The sequence below is a fragment of the Myxocyprinus asiaticus genome, chromosome 13, assembly GCF_019703515.2.
Source record: "Myxocyprinus asiaticus isolate MX2 ecotype Aquarium Trade chromosome 13, UBuf_Myxa_2, whole genome shotgun sequence".
Taxonomy (NCBI): domain Eukaryota; kingdom Metazoa; phylum Chordata; class Actinopteri; order Cypriniformes; family Catostomidae; genus Myxocyprinus; species Myxocyprinus asiaticus.
In genome coordinates, this window is record NC_059356.1 from 10,990,050 (window position 1) to 11,002,798 (window position 12,749).

The following is a 12,749-nucleotide window of genomic DNA, read 5'->3' on the forward strand; positions in this document are numbered from 1 at the left end:
GCAGATTTAAAATGTCATCCTGGATTTTAATTGGCTAGAAACCGCTGTGCTTGTTCACCAGCTTGCCAATCAGCTGCCAGAATTTCAGGAATGCCAGCTCCCCATCATCATTCACATGCAAAAAGCTTTTGTGAGGGTCACTCACAGCTGGATCAAAGTCATCCTGTGGGAAACAAAGTATGGACAGGCATTCATTCATTTGCACAAAGAAAGTGTCTCCATCTAGTAGTCATTACTGATACTGTATATATATATATATATATATATATATATATATATATATATATATATATATATATATTAACTATAAATGCAGGGGAGCCACTGTTCTGAATGGGCCAAACAGAAAGTGCTCTGATGTGTTCTGTTCTATACACTTTTGTGTACAAAAACAATGTTAAGCAGACAAGAATTCATTTTTAATTCATTGTATTTGTACAGTCTTAAAAATTAAGGTTCTTCAATGGTTCTTTGCAGTTCCTTAGATTCAGTACAGGTGTCTCTTCCTATCAAAATGAAGTTTCATGAAGTTCAGGAGGAGCAGGTTCATTTAATCTGCCCATTCTCGCCGTGCAAACGAAGCCCAGCTCTACAATTTGTACATCTTAGCCCAACTTATCCACTCCACCAACACCTAATTCATCTGCCAATCCCCCCAATCGATCCAAGCATTCCAAATCGACTGCTACTAGCCAAAAAAACATCCGAAACACCGCTATCCCTCTGTCCCAACCATCCAGCGCAGGTGGAAAAATATTTCCCCTAATGCAAACATGGCGGTGCGCCGCCTACAAAGACTCGCCAGCCGCAGTGCACACGTCACTAACCCCTCACCGCTCAGTCCTCTCCTCCCTCCTTCCCCAACCTCCCATAGCAAATACAAGCTCAACAGCGGAACTTTCAGCAAACTTACCTCATAAGCAACTAGCTCATCATCCATCTTCAGGATTTTCTCCCGCACCGACTGGGCCGAAACATGACTTCAACCCCTGGTTAGAGAGTCTCCCTAAATCAAATCTCATCTGTCATAACATTCAATCAGCACTCACCGAACCCATGGTAGTCGACGATCTAATAAGTAAGGTAAGTTAAATCAGGCTTCATGATAGGCCCCTTTGAAAGCCACCCATTTGCATAAGCCCTATCAGGTGGCCACCAGGAAATTCTCAGGGAAAAACCACCTCATTATAGACCTTTCCAACCCCCATGACAGACCACACCCGAGGATCAACAATATACTCTCTCTGTTACCACGATATGGACCAAGCCATCCAAGTGATTAAAAAAGTAGTCAGAGATGCATGGCTCGTAAAGTTTGACATAACTTCGGTTTTTAAAATCATGACCACGCACCCTGATTTCTGGCACCTCTTTGGTGTCCGCTGAAATGACAAATTCAATTCTGTTTTCTATTTTCTTACTTTTGGATGCAAAAGCAGCCCCAAAATTTTTGACATGCTATCCGAAGCGATCTGCTGGAGACTGTCAAACAATCACTCCATGCCTTACCTTATACACCTGCTCGATGATTTCCTCACCGTCTCACCACATAATTCTCCTCCAGCTCTCCACCTAAGCACTGTGCAGAAAGTCTTCTCCGATTTAGGGATTCCTATCTCAGAAGAAAAAAAATCGCTGGTGCAGCCACGTCTATCGGATTCCTAGGCATCCAGCTTGACTCTGAAAAATGTCAAGCTTCCCTGCCCAAAGAAAAGATTGATAGGATAAATTCAATAATCTCCAACTTCCTATCTGATCCAAGTCGCATCAAGCGCAATCTCCTCTCCCTCCTCGGTCATCTCAATTTTACCATGTGCATAATCCCACAAGGCTGCCCTTTCATTTCACATTTCCTCTCATTAGCCTCATCCATCAATTCACTAGATGACCCATAACCCTAGACCAATCATGCTGTGCAGACTTGCAACTATGGCTAACTTTTCTCAACCACTGAAATGGTCTCACCTTCTTTTATGATGATTTCATTTCCTCCTCCGACGACATTCATTTGTACACAGACGTATCCCCGTCCATCGGATTCAGAGGGTTCTACCAGGGCCACTGGTTTGCATCCACCTGGCCCCCCGATCTGATTAATATACCTCCTCACTCAGCCTCCTCCGACCTGTTCGAACTTTACCCCATCGTGGTAGCGGCCTATCCATGGGGGCCAGAATGGAACACTGAAAGCATTTTAGTCTATTTCGACAACCTTACCATCATCCAGTGTGTTAACAAAGACATATCCCAATCTCCAGAATTGACACCTTTTCTTAGATGCCTAATATGGATGTCCACCCACAACCAATTCATAATTAAGGCCGAGCAAGTTCCAGGCTCAAAAAAATCAGATCGCTGACTCTCTCTCTCTCGCTTTCTCTTCCAGTGATTCAGAACCTTGGCTGCAGAGGCGAACCCAACTCCAACCCCAGTTCTTCCCTGTTCAGAGCTGAAATTCCACTAAACCACCCACTCAAACTCCTCCATCAAGCCTCTCTAGACTCCATCCTCCAAGCATGCTGGACAGCCTGGAAATGTTTTTAAAAAAATTCACGAAACCTACAAACTGCCCTTCCCAGATTTTTTTCTACATTCTGTCTCATCCTTCCTTTCACATCTCAATCAATCCAAAGGTCTTTACGCTGGGACAATTAAGGGATACCTGAATGGCATCCATTTTTTCCACAAATTAATTTTTGGCAAAAACTCCTCTTCAATAAACCACCCTCAAATCTCACTCCTAGTCAAGGGCATCCAAAAAGCCCAACCCACCAGAATCGACACCAGACAGCCTCTAACCACTGATCTCTTAACCAGATGCCTAACCACACTCCATCAGGGATACATTTCATAAAACACTACCAAAACCCTTGATGCCATGTTCATACTTACTTTTATCGGTCTCTTCAGCTGCTCTGAATTCACCATTACAGAGAAATTTGATTCCAGAATTCATCCCACAATCTCCAATTTACATATCCTTGACAATGATACCATCAGATACCACATAAAACAGATCAAACCAAAATACGGCATTCAGTTTACATTTTCAACCGGCCAACATCCATCCAGCCTTTTCACTTGCCCAAAACCTGTATTACAGAGGGTCTCAAGTCAAAATCCCTCTTGACCCACTCTTTCACTCCAAACAGCTTTGTCCATACACATGGAGGCCCATCCCGGCTAGACCAGAAGCCCTCCTGTTCATACCGCTGTGAAGACCTTCCCACTTACATGCATTCATGGGCTCTCCCGTTCGAATCACAGTGAGGGTTCTCCCGTGTGAATGCTGTGTGAGCTAATTCACGTTTATTTATATCGTGGGCTCTCCAGTTCGTCCACTTTGAGGACTACCCCGTACGAATGCAATGAGGGCCCCGTTCGATCGCAGGATGGGCTCATTCACTCGAGTGGCAGCTGAGCCCCACACCCGTGGGGTTATCCCATTCGCTGCGTGGGCCCCTCCCGTCAAATGTCTTGGCTCTGGAGGTAGCATAAGGTCGAGTCCGGGACAAGGCCTGCCCAGGCAGTGGGTTTACCTCCTTTCTCCAGAGGGGATGGGGGGGTAGCCTCCCAGCCACGGGTGTTGCAAGTCCTCCAGTGCAACATCAGCTCATGTGAGAGCTCATTTCCATGCGGCAGCATGCGGCAGCAAACGCCACTGTTTCTTCAGTGTTTCCGCCTATTTTCATTCTACTCTATTTTTCTCTACCTATCCTGTAGCTCCCAGTTTCCTATCCCCCAAGCAGACCCTAGCACGAGGCTGCCTCAGCAAGTGGCAACTGCTTGTTCTTTCATCTGTGGCACTTCTGCCCCTCTTACACACAGGCTCAGCAGACTGCTTGCTTTCCCTCCGCATGCAGTTCAGGGCTCATTCCTTTAGAGGGGGAAGTATCGTAGTGACTTTTTTTCAGCATCTCAATATTCCTACCCAAACACATTACTTTCCGTGTTTCACTAGGCTCCGACACTAGCGACTTGCTGCCTGGTCTTGGCTTCTTTTGGGGGGTATTCAAGCTCGGGTTAAGTCTCGAGCCTCGAGCCCTCCTCCAAGGACGGTGAGCCAAACTCGTTTACACTATCCTCACTACAGGATTACATTAACTTGCGAACTACTGAGATGAAGTTTCATAACAACGTTTTGGAGGAGCATGTTCATTTAATCCGACCAACCTCATCACCAGAGTAAGCATATATAAACAGCTGCTTACCTCCATGGTGGCAACAATTCTTCTGTCATCCCTCCATCCACCCCATCTCCTCCATCCACTCATCAATAACTCTACAAATCCAGGGGGTATTCCAGCTCGGGTCAAGTCTCGAGCCCTCCTCCAAGGACAGCGAGCCAAACACGTTTACACTTTCCTCACTACAGGATTGCATTAATCCTTCAAACTACTGAAACAGTTTTGAGTTGGTTATATGGATTTGTGGAGGTTTTTTAGATCAGTGTAATGGTTTTGGGGTTCTCTACAGCACCAGCACATAGATGGGTTTCAAAAAAACTAGAGAATATAAAGTTCTTTGTGGAGCTTGAAAAGGATCTCCCACGGCATCAGACTGTAAAGCCCTTATTTTTAAGAGTTAGAACTGAAGAGAGGATATGGCATAAAGTAAAAAAATAAATTGTAGGTATGTCTTAGTTGCTCATTCATAATAAAACACTGGTTAAGATGGTCATTTCAGCAGGGTGGTTGTGAAACAGCAGTGAGTGTGTTTTTCATTTTCTGCTGAGTTTGAGTAAGATGCAAGCAATAAAAGGTGAGGCTGAGACCTTTTATGTTTCACTCTCAGCCAGCACACCACCCACAGGTCAGGTAAGCACATAACACTGTTTCTTATGATCTTATTTATTATTGTTCCTATTTAATTTTTAGTTCTGCATTCTAATAAAAGTTGTAATTGTAAGCACAATTTAATCATAATCTGGTAGCATGGTGCCTGTACTATCAATGCCATAGGTTCCATAAACACAGTAGGGCTTAAAATAAATAGGATAAATGCATCTGCTAATTGCATGAATATTAATGTATATTCTAATTTATCTTGGCATGTTTTTACCTTTCCTACTGTGTGCTGTGGTCTAACACTTGATTTGTTTTAACTTAACTACTCCTAACTTAATTGGAATTTGGTTATTGCATGTCTGAAACTTTTACTTTTAGCCATCTATTGATCCAGCTCTCTGAAATCATGGAATCTGCCATTAACGTCCTGATCTCCCAGTTCAAGACTTCTTCAGGGAAGGATGGATGTGCAAACACTCTGAGCAGAGAAGAGTTTCAAAACTTGCTCACGTCTCAGCTGCCAAGCCTTGTGAAAGTAAGCCAAACTGAGCTTTATGATCTTTTACACGGCTTTATTATGAATGAGCAATTAAGACATACCTCTTTTATTTGTAACTTTTATGCCATATTCCTCTCTTCAATTCTAACTCTTAAAAATAAAGGTTCCATTCAGAATAAAAAGAGCTTTACAGTCTGATGCCATTGGAGATACTTTTCAAGCTACTCAAAGAAATTTATATTCTCTAGTTCTTTTGAAATCCATCTATGTGCTAGTGCTGTAGAGAACCCAGAAACCAATACACTGATCTGAAAAAGCAATGAACGTTTTTAATCTCCACAGAACCATATAACAAACTCAAAATGTTTTTGATGGTTTTGAAGAGACAGCTGTACTGAATCTTAGAGGCTGCAAAGAAGCATTGAACAGCCTTTATTTTTAAGATTGTACAACGACACTGAATTAAAAATGTAGTTCTTATGTTCTTAAAGTTCTTTTTGTCCACAAAATTATATAGAAATTGTAGTATAAAAATTGTTTCTTAAATATCTGTGACCATTATAATCAGTATTTAAACAAGAAAATAAATAAATAACAGCTCAAAAGGTAAGTAAGGCTAGAGACTAATAAAATTTTTTTAAAAATGCCACATCAGAGCATTTTCTGTTTGGCCCATTCAGAACTCCCCTGCATTTATAGTTATACAATAAAACAATGTGCAGTATCCGTAATGACCACTAGATAGAGACATTTTCATTGTGCAAATGAATAAATGCCTGTTCCCACTTTGTTTCCCACAGGAGGATGACTTTGATCCAGCTGTGAGTGACCCTCACAAAAGCTTTATGCATGTGAATGATGATGGGAAGCTGACATTCCTGAAATTCTGGCTGCTGATTGGCAAGCTGGCAATGAGTCAGATGAGCCAATGAAAAGCCTGGATGACATTTTAAATATGCCACTAGTCCACTATGAGAAAGTCATGTCAAATTTGACCACGTGTCCATTGTTTTATTTTCAAGGTAACATTGCCTTGACAGTTTATTCACCAGTTCATTAAAGATTCTCTCCACATCCTTCCTCAACATGCCTCTCTCTTTCTCTTATTTATAGAATATAATGAATTCCTGATTTAATAGCATCATTAAAACAATGTTGCAAATTATTAGTGTAAAATAGTTCTGACGTCAGACAGATGAATACATTTTAAACATAAACAAATGACCACCCACATTTACACTTCAACGATGCCTGTTTGCTATTCAGAAACTTTGTCCACCCACTCATGATGAGGTAACAAGGAAGAAGCTGTATACTATGACATCATGTACACATGCATGGGCATCGCTTTGTATTAAAAAGTAGCGTGGACAGTTTGTGACATCACAAATCTCATTAATATTAATTAGGTTGTGCACAGATTTTTGCAAACTTTTTTTTTTTTTTTTTTTGGATAAATAGTCATTCTTGTAGCCCAATGCAAGTGCTCCGATTAATATTTCACATAATGAATTCGAAGTGACTATTTGCACAAGGTGTAAATAGCACCTGCCACACCGCAGCTATTTGCAAAAATAGTCCACCAATAGTGGTGGAAAACACAGAAATGTGGTGGAAACACAGAAATTAAAGACAAACTGCATCCTCAAGAGTCATTCCAGTAATGACGGTGTGGATGTGTTTTTCTTATACAGATGACCTGGGTTCGATTCCCACTTTCCCAGTTTTTCCCATCCTGTTCCCTGTCTCCACTCTTAATATCCCCTTTAATACTACTTATAATAATACATTTAAAATAATGTAAAGGTTGATTTTCTTACAGTGATTTGGTCACTATGAAGGTCGGAGAGTTTTGAGAAAGGTTTGATCCGAGTAAAATTAACCAAGGTTTTACTATAGTAATATTGTAGTAACCATGTTTTTTGGCAGAAGCCATAGTTTTTTTTCTTCGATTTTCTCCCATTTTTCTCCCCAATTTGGAATCCCCAATTCCCAATGCACTCTAAGTCCTCGTGGTGGTGTAGTGACTCGTCTCAATCCGGGTGACGGAGGATAAATCTTAGTTGCCTCTGTGTCTGAGACATCAATCCGCACATCTTATCACATAGCTTGTTGAGCACGTTACCGCAGAGACCTACCGCGTGTGGAGGCTTCACGCTATTCTCCGCGGCATCCACGCACAACTCACCACGCGCCCCACTGAGAGCGAACCACATTATAGCGACCACGAGGAGGTTACCCCATGTGACTCTACCCTCCCTAGCAACCGGGCCAATTTGGTTGCTTAGGAGACCTGGCTGGAGTCACTCATCACACCCTGGATTCAAACTTGTGACTCCAGGGGTGGTAGTCATTAACTTTACTCGCTGAGATACCCAGGCCCCCAGAAACCATAATTTTAATGCAATTAACCAGTGTGTTACTACAGTAATATGGTGGTGTAGGGCTATACTGGTTGTTTAGATCAGTGTTACTATCAGAAATAATTAATAATTATTTCTTTAATTATTAATTAATATTTAAATTAATTAATTGAATCTAACTCATTAAAACCTCATATGGGGCTCCGGTAAATGTAGTGCACTACGTTTAGGAGCGGGTTTGGTTATTAGCAATAATTAATAATTATCAAAGATAATTATTAATTATTAAAATCAATAGAACATTGATTAGAATCAATGTTAGCTTTTTTAATCCTTTAAATCAACAATTATCAAAGATAATCACCAATCATTAACACCTATGATACATTAATTAAAAGTAACACTAGCTTATTGATCCTTCAAAATCAACGATAATTATCAATTATCAAAAATCAACAGAATATTAATAAGGATTAACATTGACGGGGCACCACCCTGGAATCAGGGACTAATAACCAGATAGTATAACAGTCTCAATATTAGATTGTTTTCTTGGGAAAATCGACATCCGAAGAATATTGATTTTCAGGAAAAAAACAATGAATGAAGGCTTGAATCTGAGTACTGACATCCCGTCAGCATGACACAGGTGTATGCAAAACAAACCAAAACACTTCTCTTTGTAATATAACAAAGTTTATTTATGCAGTAATATCAATTAATAATTAATACAATGCAGTCAATAAACTTCTGACTTACAACTACAAACTAAACAGTGATATGATTAGATATGGAAATAAAATAATCCTATAACACATGAGGGTGTGTGTGTGTATGCGTGTTAGTCCGAGAGAGAGAGAGAATAAAGTGACGGCCCCAAAGCCGATTTCCTGATCGTGGGAGAGAAAGCAGCTGTTAGTTTATCACTCAGAGACGCGGTGGACGGTTCGTAAACACTCCCGCGGTCTTTGATTCTTTAATGGATAAACTCAGTGTGCCGGTCTCACCCGCGATGGCGGAAATGCACAACAGTCCAGTGTGGTTAGACTACAATACAGCAAATCAAATTCGTGATAATTAATACCCTGAGTATTAATAATGAGCGGACATGGCGGTCCGTAAACTGTACAAGCAATAACCTTGATACACAAGAATAACACACTATAATATTCTATCTCTGCCCAGACATAAACCTCTTACTTGAATCGCACGAGGATGCAGATGTGTTCATCCGTCCTTTAACTCCGACCCGGTTCCTTGAGGCTCGGGTGATGACGGGAAGCCGTTTCCTCGCTCTGTCGGCAGGCGGTACGGCTGCTGATTCTCGGCGGGCTGGCGGAGAAATCAGCGACGTCGACTTGATTGAAGATGGAAGAGAAATCTTTAATCTCTTCACTTCTGAAGGCAAAACGGATGAAGATGTGGATTGCTCGGCGGTCTCCTTCGGATCTGTTAGAGTGTTCGGTGGAACACAGAGTAATCTCAACTCGTCCAGCGAGATGGAGATTGTGTGGCCACAGTTTCAAGTCAGATGTTACTTCCTTGTGCCACGAGGCTACACCTGAGAGCAGCGATGAGCTGCGTCTACACACGGTGAGCAAAGTTCCTGGAAGCAAATCCCGGAAGCATTTCAGAGGTATTTCTACTCCTGATGATGTCATGGTTGAGGTGCGTTCTGTCGTGTGCCTCATCCAATAGGAGTTGAGAGTTCGATCCTTTAGTGAGCAAGGCTTCATGGGATTTGTAGTCTGTTTTGGACTCCCTTTGTTTGATTTTGGCACGGTTTTTATCAGTAAGATTTATGACTTATGTGGGCCTGAGTTAGGTTTTACGACTGTGTTAGGCCTGCCTTTGTCTTCTATCTGAATACATCAGGCCCAACAGTGGTAATGTAGTAACCATGTTTAATTGTGTTGTTAGTGTTACTATGATTTTACTACAAAATACCATGGTGATACTATAGTAATATAGTTTACTGTAGTAAAACCATGGTTAATTAATAAGGGAAGGTTAGGGTTAGGTTTAGGGGTTACTGTAGGGTGTATTTGGGACTCTAAATAAACATAATAAACACGCTGTATTGATGCCCCTATACTGTATGTTAGTATTTAATTAGGGGTGTAATTAATAACTATAGTAATGCTACTTGGCATTGCAATGACTAGTTGACTACATGGTTATTTGGTTAGTTTTGCCATGAGTCAAAGCATTGCAGTACTCATAAGAAACAGTGTTATGTACTTACCTGACCTGTGGGTGATGTGCTTGATCAGAGTGAAGCGTAAATGGTCTCTCAGTCTCACCTTTTAACATCCTACTCAAACTCAGCAGAAAATGAAAAACACACCCACTGCTGTTTCACAACCACCCTGCTGAAAAGACCACCTTATCCCGTGTGCAGTTCCAATGCTGGTCTAAGCTGTTTTATGTTAGAAATGTAATTTTTGACATCAGGCATTAGGGACATTTAACATGATCACTCCCAAACTGACTCGTTATTAACCGACATACAAGAGTAAACACTTCATTAAACCTCATTAACAATTTGTCTGTCAGGGGCGGTTCTAGAGGGAGAGGCTGCAGTTCAGACTGCAGCCATTTTCATTTTCCCTGATGTTATTTAGTAAAGTTGATTGTTTTCACCGTCCCTTCACTGTCGATTGTTACATGATAAACCTCAATAAAAAGACCTTTGAATGTAAATCAGAGTATTGTTTGATGCAGAACACTTAGGATATGTTCTTTCTTTTTCAATACTATGTTTAGTCACAGAAAGAGGAGCTGGATGGAGCTTTGAAAATGGCTGTAGATAGACAAAGCACTGAGAAAGAGTGCTTGAAAATCAGAGCACTAAATTGAAAGAGTAACTGTCTGAATTGCCTGAGCTACAGACACTGAGAGTTGCTGAGCTTACCACACTTTGGATTTCACATGCATAACATTTGAATCTTAAAACTCAACTTTAAATGAGGCTGTTGAGAACTGGGCTAATATTTGCTTGCTTGACATTTATAGCTATGAGACATTTTTTGGTTTCTCACAAGGATCATTAGATGTAATTTCATCTCATTTGAATGTAAATCATTATAACATTATTTGTCTAAAGTACTGTTCATTTCTTGAAAAATAAGGCTTTTTTAAGTGGAGAAAAAAATGCTTAGTCCACCATTTAAACTACTGCTGCGGCAGTGGATTGAGTATTTGGGGGCATAGTGAAGGAGCTCCTGTGGGAGTGCTGCTGTGTTTCCATTACTGTAAATGCACTTCTATAAAAGTATGGAACTTAGACATTGAAAGCGCCTGTGGAGAAAATAGAAATAACTCTGTGTACACACCTGTAAGGGAAGCAAATGTTAGTTAGGAAAACATGACAATTACATTTGTACGCATCTGTAGGGGAAGCAAATGGTTAGTTAGGAACACGTAACTTTATACACAAGGGAAGAAAAAAGGTTAGTTATGAAAACATAACTTTATTACACTTGTCATGTCGGGGCAATACTGCAGCAGTATCAAAAGTGAAAGGGGTACTGCTGTTGCGGTATCGAGCAAAGGTGGGAGCTGCTGTGGTGGTATCAAGCATGGTTGCGTGCTGCGGCGGTACCAAGTGTGGTGCTGCTTCGGCAGAATCAAGTGGGGCACACATGGCTCTGTTAATTAACTCCATTTGTCACATTTATTCTCACATTTACACTTGATTTATGTCTATGTATCCATTCTTCAGGAGGTAGTCAGACATTCTCCTTACTACCACCGAAAAGAATGAATGGATCTCTCTGAACAATTTAAAAAGCACTTTATTTTATCCTACCTTCATCCATCCTTATTCAGCCTCTGATGGCAGTATTCACCTTATTCACGCTAGCACCATCTTTGATTTTTAATGAGAGTGACAACAAGGCTGTGAGGGATAGACTTACCATCTCTTCAATGGGCCGTACTGCAGTTAAAACTGTTTTTGGGTCATTCCGCGGTCAAAACATTGATAAATATCTGTTCAAGAACATTCAGTATACAAAGAACTCCAGACAACATGAGTTGTGGAAAATCAGATGTGATCAAGGAGCTTTTTACAGCTTTATACCATTCGTGCCACTGAAGAGACTTTAAGTCTATCCCTCACAGCCTCGTTGTCATTCCCATTAAAAATCAAAGATGGCGCTAGTGTGAATAAGGTCTCCAGATGCAGCTTGTGTCTTCAGGTTACAGTTTAAACTGGGCTCGCGATGCGTGTGTGCGGTGCTCCTTGCAGCAGCCGGAGTAAGAGAAGAGACGAGGCAGCGAAAGCGCTCTTTAACCGTGCAGCATACGCTGAGCTCAGCGGACAACATGTTGAAAATATACACTATAAACCTATTGTACTGAAATATTCACTCATTGACTTAAAAAAAGAGTCTTGATGCAAGTTAAACACGCAGTAACAGGTACACAATACTTCCCTTATGTAAACTAGATTTAATGATGGATTAGTGTATAAAGTTCAATTACCCACTCTCGATAAACATCTGATTATTTATATCCATCATTCCAGGAAAAAGTAGATGTAATAATCCAGAATTCACTTAATTGTCTGTATAGTCACACAGTACAGATGTGATGAAAACTCAAAGCATGTCTCCCAATGAAGTCACACATAAACATACACACATACAGTATGTGAAACGGGTGATTCTCTTTGGATAATTTGTTATATGTTATTTCTGTTGAATTGTAAAAGGGAATTGTAAAATTAGCGCAATCCTCTCAGTAGCAGGCTAGCAGCTAGTTTGTTTACTAACGGTGGCTATGGAGCTCCTCTCCTTTCACAATGCAGGTTTTTGACCAATCACAGGCTGCATCACCTCCCACAGTCCCTAAACGCTCTGGAGTATGTGCTAAAAATGTCTCCTAAAAAGGCTTCGAGGAACTATAGTTCCTCAGGTGCAAAAGCAACAAGTATTCTAGTCCTGGGGAAAAGTACCTAAAACAGGCTTTAGTACCGCCAGTGGGAAAGGGTCTTTCGATTCATAACATATGGAGTTTAGTGAGCAGAGCTGAAGCAACAGGGATTCATTATAGATTTTCTACAGGTGGCAAGGCCTCGCCAGACGTGGGAATTCT